At 45.4% G+C, this 6,403-nt stretch overlaps 1 long non-coding RNA gene across 1 annotated transcript; it reads left to right on the forward strand.

The window, feature by feature from the left end:
- The first annotated feature begins 2,101 nt into the window (after positions 1-2,101).
- Positions 2,102-6,403, forward strand: LOC133548789 (uncharacterized). The gene is made up of 2 exons (XR_009805968.1): positions 2,102-2,655; positions 4,128-6,403. It is a non-coding gene; the product is annotated as an uncharacterized LOC133548789 (long non-coding RNA).

Genomic DNA, 6,403 nt, shown 5'->3' on the forward strand with positions numbered 1-6,403 from the left:
ATCAGGTGTAGATATCAGAGTAATGAGAGTGGCAGATGTTGGCAGCAATCACCATCTTGTTAGAACAAGGAATCAATTGAAGTTGATGAGACCAAAACCTAAATCACGTACAAGGACAAAATATGATGTCATGAAACTACAGGATTGCTGTTAGAAGCAAGTTTAGCCTGGAACTTGTTTTAGAGGCTTTACCAGAAGAACCGGATATAGAAACGGCAACATTTACAATCGAACTGCAAAGGAAGTTCTTGAAAGAAAAAGAAAGAACCAAAAAACATGGATAAGAGCTGAATCTTGGAAAAGGGTAGAATAAAGCAAACAACTCAAACTCAAAATTGACAGTATCAAATCCAATAGAATTAAACAACTGACACAGGAGGAGTAGCATCCATCCATTTTTCTACCGCTTTGTCCCTTTCGGGGTCGCGGGAGTGCTAGTGCCTATCTCAGCTGAATTTCGGGCGGAAGGCGGGGTGTAAGGAAACAAAAAATACGGCTGATGATGATGGAAGGAAAGAAAGGTGGAAAGGTCACTTCAAAGAGAAACTCAATGGAGCCATGCTCACAAACCCGTTTGAAATTAGCGAGGAGAACTATCCTAAGACAAAGACTATTAACATAAACTCAATAACCAAAGAAGAGATCAACTGTGCAGTCAGAAAGTTGCAAAATGGGAAAGCAAGGGGCTTTGATATGATCACCCCATATTTGTTGAAATGTGACATAGAGACATCAACTAACAAACATTATATTATCATCAGTGATATTTGGAATCTCTGCTCTATCTCTGGTCTATCTCTGGTCTGTGCCCTCCAATTGGCTCACCACCCATAGCAGGGGCCATAGAGATCGGGTGCAGTGTGAGCTGGGCGTAAGCCGAAGGCAGGGCACTTGGTGGTCGGATCCTCGGCTACATAAGCTAGCTCTTGGGACGTGGAACGTCACCTCACTGGGGGATAAGGAGCCTGAGCTAGTGCGCGAAGTGGAGAAGTTCAGGCAAGATATAGTCGGACTTACTTTGACGCACAGCAAGGGCTCTAGAACCAGTTCGCTTGAAAGGGGCTGGACTCTCTTCCACTCTGGCGTCGCCGGCAGTTAGAGGCGACGGGCTGGGGTGGCAATTCTTGTTGCCCCCCGGCTCAAAGCCTGCACGTTGGAGTTCAACCCGGTGGACGAGAGGGTAGCCTCCCTCCGCCGTCGGGTAGAGGGACGGATCCTGACTGTTATTTACGCTGACGCGCCAAACAGCAGCTCAGATTACCCACCCTTTTTGGATTCACACGAGTACTCCTACTGGGGGACTTCAACGCTCATTTTGGCAACGACAGTGAAACCTGGAGAGGTGTGATTGGGAAGAATGACCGCCCGGATCTGAACCCAAGTGGTGTTTTGTTATTGGACTTTTGTGCTCATCACAGATTGTCAATAACAAACACCATGTTCAATCTTAAGGGTGTCCATATGTGCACTTAGCACCAGGACACCCTCGGCCGCAGTTCCATGATCAACTTTGTAGTTGTGTCATCAGATTTGTGGTCTCATGTTTTGGACACTAGGGTGAAGAGAGGGGCAGAGCTTTCTACCGATCACCACCTGGTGGTGAGTTGGCTGCGATGGTGGGGGAGGATGCCAGACAGACCTGGCAGGCCCAAACTCATTGTGAGGGTTTGCTGGGAACGCCTGGCAGAGTCTCCTGTCAGAGAGAGTTTCAATTCCCCCCTCCGGAAGAACTTTGAACATGTCACGAGGGAGGTGCTGGACATTAAGTCCAAGTGGACGAAGCTCTGCCATCCGGGAGGAGCTCAAAGTAAAGCCGCTGCTCCTCCACATCGAGAGGAGCCAGATGAGGTGGTTCGGGCATCTGGTCAGGATGCCACCGGAACACCTCCCTAGGGAAGTGTTTCGGGCACGTCCGACCGGTAGGAGGCCATGGGGAAGACCCAGGACACGTTGGGAAGACTATTTCTCCCGGCTGGCCTGCGACGGCATCGGGATCCCCCGGGAGGGGCTGGACGAAGTGGCTGAGGAGAGGGAAGTCTGGGTTTCCCTGCTTAGGCTGCTTCCCCCGTGACCCGTCCTCGGATAAGCGGAAGAAGATGGATAGATGGTTGGATGGATGGATGGATATTTGGAATCTGGAAAAATTACCATGTGACTGGAAAAAGGGTCTGATTGTGAAACTCCAAAGAAAGGAAACCTTACCGAATGTGGAAATTGGAGGCGGAAAACACTCTAAACAGAATAAAAACAGGAATTGATAAAAAGCGTGGACCAGAACAAGCGGGATTTAGAAGGCAAAAAAGCCCAACTGAACTAATTTTCATCTTGAGAAACATTATTAAGCAGTCCGTCAAGAGGCAAACATCTCTCGACATAAATGTTGTTGACTTGACTTGTTTCATAGAGAAAGTTTTTATGGGGATAATGAGGCAATATGGTGTACCAAGCAAACTTATAGACATGGTGAAGCTGCTGCTGAAGAAGAAGAAGAAGAAGAAGAAGAGTGGGCAGACCAAACACAACATGGAGAAGGACTATCGAGAAAGAAAGAGGCAAGATGGAAGAACTGGAATGAAGTCATAAGACATACGAAGGACACAATGGAAGATGAGTGTGGAGGCCTGATGTGCCATAAGGCACAAAAAGGAAAGAAAGGTAAGGTGATCAATGACCTATTGGCATTAGGGTTGCTGAAAAAAAAAGAAAAATCAAATCGCAATTCTTATTAATTCAAATTTTGAATTTATACTTCATGTAAAAAATGTTTTAAAATGAAAAAAAATCCATTAACTAATGCTTTTTGAAAGAATGGATTTTTTTAGAATACGTTTTTGAGGCCATCTGGTGCATATGCAGTAGGTAGAGGATTTATATGGCCCCATTCGTCATGGTTTACCTGACACATGAAACGTGACAAATTTAGCTGCCAGATGGCAGTAGAGTGTTGAATACCTTAAATCAAATCAAATCAAATCAACTTTATTTATAAAGCACATTTAAAATTTACCACAGAGGTAGCCAAAGTGCTGTACAACGGGCAGATTAAAAGATAACACACAAAAAAACAAGCAAACACAACACAAAAAATAAATAAATAAAACACAGCAGATTCACAGCAGGTGCATTATGGTACGCCATAGCAGGATGGAGATAACAGATGTTCAACCTTTGCTGAAGAAAGGGAAAAAAAGTTTCGTAAAAAGTTAGACTGTACATACTTTTTCCTATCTGGCACATTAAAGATCAGGCGTATAAAGTGTGAAATCGTAATTCTCGATGGAAAACTGTTGGCTTTCTAATTTGTAGCATTTTTTCAGTTGGGTGTGGAATTACTGTTGTAGTGCTGTTTGGACGCCGACCGCCAACATAGTGCTAATTGTGTACACCAGGGATCCATCCATTTTCTACCGCTTGTCCCTCTCAAGTCCCGGGGGTTTCTGGAGCCTTTCCCAGCTGCACTCGGGTGGAAGGCGGGGTACACCCAGGACAAGTCGCCACCTCATCACAGGGCCAACACAGATAGGCAGACAACATTCACACTCACATTCACACACTAGTGACCATTTAGTGTTGCCAATCAACCTATCCTCAGGTGCATGTCTTTTATTCAACTCAGTTGTTTTGAAAGGCCACATTTCCAGAACGCTAAGGACCCTCTGCAAATGATCCAGTCAAAGATCATTTCAATGACAGCACTCTAGACTTTTTAAGAATCTTCTGCAAAAATGTAAATTATTTGTAAACTAAACTCACAGGCCATCTGTGATTTGCCCAAATAACGAAAAGGAGAGGACCTAAAATAGACCCATGACAAACACTGCTTGTCACGGCCCGGGCGCACCGTAGTACGCATTCATCTGTGCGCTGCCCTGGGCGCACCTCCAAGAGCGTGCCAGGCGCACGCCAATCTGGCTGCAGCAGGCGGCTGCATTCAATCGGCTCAATCAGCAATTTACACACCTGCCGCTGATGAGCTTCTGTGCCTTCTTAAACCTGTGCAAACCTGCTTTCCGGGCCAGAACGTAGCAACCTGTTCCTGTACAATGAGCGACTCGTATCAAGCCCTATGATCTCTCTCTCTCTGAGTTTTCTCCCTGTGCGTTGTCCTGTGTCGTGTCTTCCAGCAGCATTCCTCCATCCCCTGGTTACGAGCTGTGTGTCCCTTCTCCTCGTGTTCCCCTCTGGTTCTCTGGCTGCCCCCCCTTGGATGTCAACCTCCCACCTGGACACGGACTTTTGACGCCTCGCTATTGCCCCTGACCTCCTGCTTGTTATCTGGACCTTCGAGCCTGTCTCGCCCCTCTTGGACTTCTGCACCTCGCTCAACACTCCCGGTAACATACAACATTTAATTCCTACACGTAGTCGCACACCATACACATTTTGGATTAATCACACACCTCACTTCCCTAATATATAAATAAATATAGACTCCCTGCTGTCTTCTTCCCCTGTACACATAACACTGCTAGTTTAACTAAAGAAGTTTAACAAATTATTAGTGACTGCATCTGAAGGAAACAAGGTACAACAACACCTTCGAAATATAAATTAGTGTGTACCTGCCAAAAAGGAGAGGACTTAAAGGGGTGCCTAGAGGAACACCTGAGTTATGTGAATAAAGTTTAGACCCCAGTGTTCTATGTGTGCTGGCAGGGATAAAATGTCAAAACAAGGACCTGCCAATGTGTTTACAGTGGTTCAAGTTCTTCTGTACAACAGAAGCACTCTCGTGTTTTTAGGAATTTGCTGCACAAATGTATACTCTAGCCTTTAAACAGACTCCCTTTTTAGACCAGTTGATCTGCTGTTTCTTTTCTTTTTCTCCTATGTCCCACTCTCCCTTGTGGAGGGGGTCCGGTCCGCTGGCCATGGATGACGTACTGGTTGTCCAGAGTCGGGACCCAGGATGGACCGGTCGTCCAGAGTCGGGACCCAGGATGGACCGCTTGCCTGTGTATCGGCTTGGGACATCTCTGCGCTGCTGATCCGCCTCCGCTTGGGATGGTTTCTTGCTGGCTCCGCTGTGGACGGGACTCTCGCTGCTGTGTTGGATCCGCTTTGGACTGGACTCTCGCAGCTGTGTTGGATCCACTATGGATTGAACTTTCACAGTATCATGTTAGACCCGCTCGACATCCATTGCTTTCCTCCTCTCCAAGGTTCTCATAGTCATCATTGTCACCGACGTCCCACTGGATGTGAGTTTTCCTTGCCCTTATGTGGGCCTACCGAGGATGTCGTAGTGGTTTGTGTTGTGGTTTGTGCAGCCCTTTGAGACACTAATGATTTAGGGCTATAAAAGTAAACATTGATTGATTGATTGAAGTTTGATTTGAACTCGGTGAGCCAGGCTGGATTTGGCCCCCGGGGCTGCCACTTTCATATTCCTGCTATGCCATGGGGGTCTTGAACATGTTACTTTTTATGCATACTACCAATATTTTGCAAGTAAAGATGTGTGCTAGCAACAAGTCAGTGTTTACAGACCAAAACACATGCTGGGAGGCAAACAAATCAAATAGCAACCTGATGAAGGCAGCATGTCAACACTTGAATGCTGCAGAGGTGTTTAATAACACATTTATTTTCCATTCAAGTCCAGTCTAGCATGTCAACGGGTTGTGACAGTCAATACTAGCTCCCGACCAAGCCCACAAATTCAAAGGAAGGCTTTTGTGCATGTTGGACATGACAGCATGAACAAAGAAACTAAGACAATGACAATTTTCATAGAAAAAAGGCCAGGAAGCCTGACGTACAAGTTGGCGGTAAAAAATATTTCTTCATCCTCCTGAGAAAGTGTGGCACACTTCCTGTTCATTACAAACTTTGACAATAGCAGAGATACGTTGACGTTAGGAGGAAGACTTTCTTTTCGATCAAACATCCTCTCATAAAATCTTACTGTGAAACACACAGATTACATTCATCAGTTTTTAAACGTGCTTTAGCACGTGAGTAAATTCATTCCAGGTAGAATATCAACATATATAGAGAGGTGGGGAGGGCTGAAACAGACGCTTTTTGGCTCCAGATGAAAAACAGGTCCAGTCAGTTGTGTTGGGACACACCTGGAGGAATGTACCACCTTTGCTCAACTTCTTCCAGCGTGTTCCGACAAGATCCGGCACAGAGGAGTTGTTGTCAAAGAAAGGAAATGTTCCAGGACGGAGAGAAGATGCTATTACTCAGTAATTACAAGTGGGCGAGCTAGATGTTGATGTGGTATCAGTATCGCACTGAGACTACTACTACTTTTTTTAAATTCTTTTTTGTGTTTATTTTCATTAATAGCAATGTGTTTTTGTTGCCTTATTCAAATTGCTGTACTGTAATACTGTTTAAAAGTCAGGGAATAAATTCATGGGGACAAAAGACCTAAAGATTTAAATGAGAGTAA

Source organism: Nerophis ophidion, linkage group LG03 (assembly GCF_033978795.1).
Source record: "Nerophis ophidion isolate RoL-2023_Sa linkage group LG03, RoL_Noph_v1.0, whole genome shotgun sequence".
Classification (NCBI taxonomy): domain Eukaryota; kingdom Metazoa; phylum Chordata; class Actinopteri; order Syngnathiformes; family Syngnathidae; genus Nerophis; species Nerophis ophidion.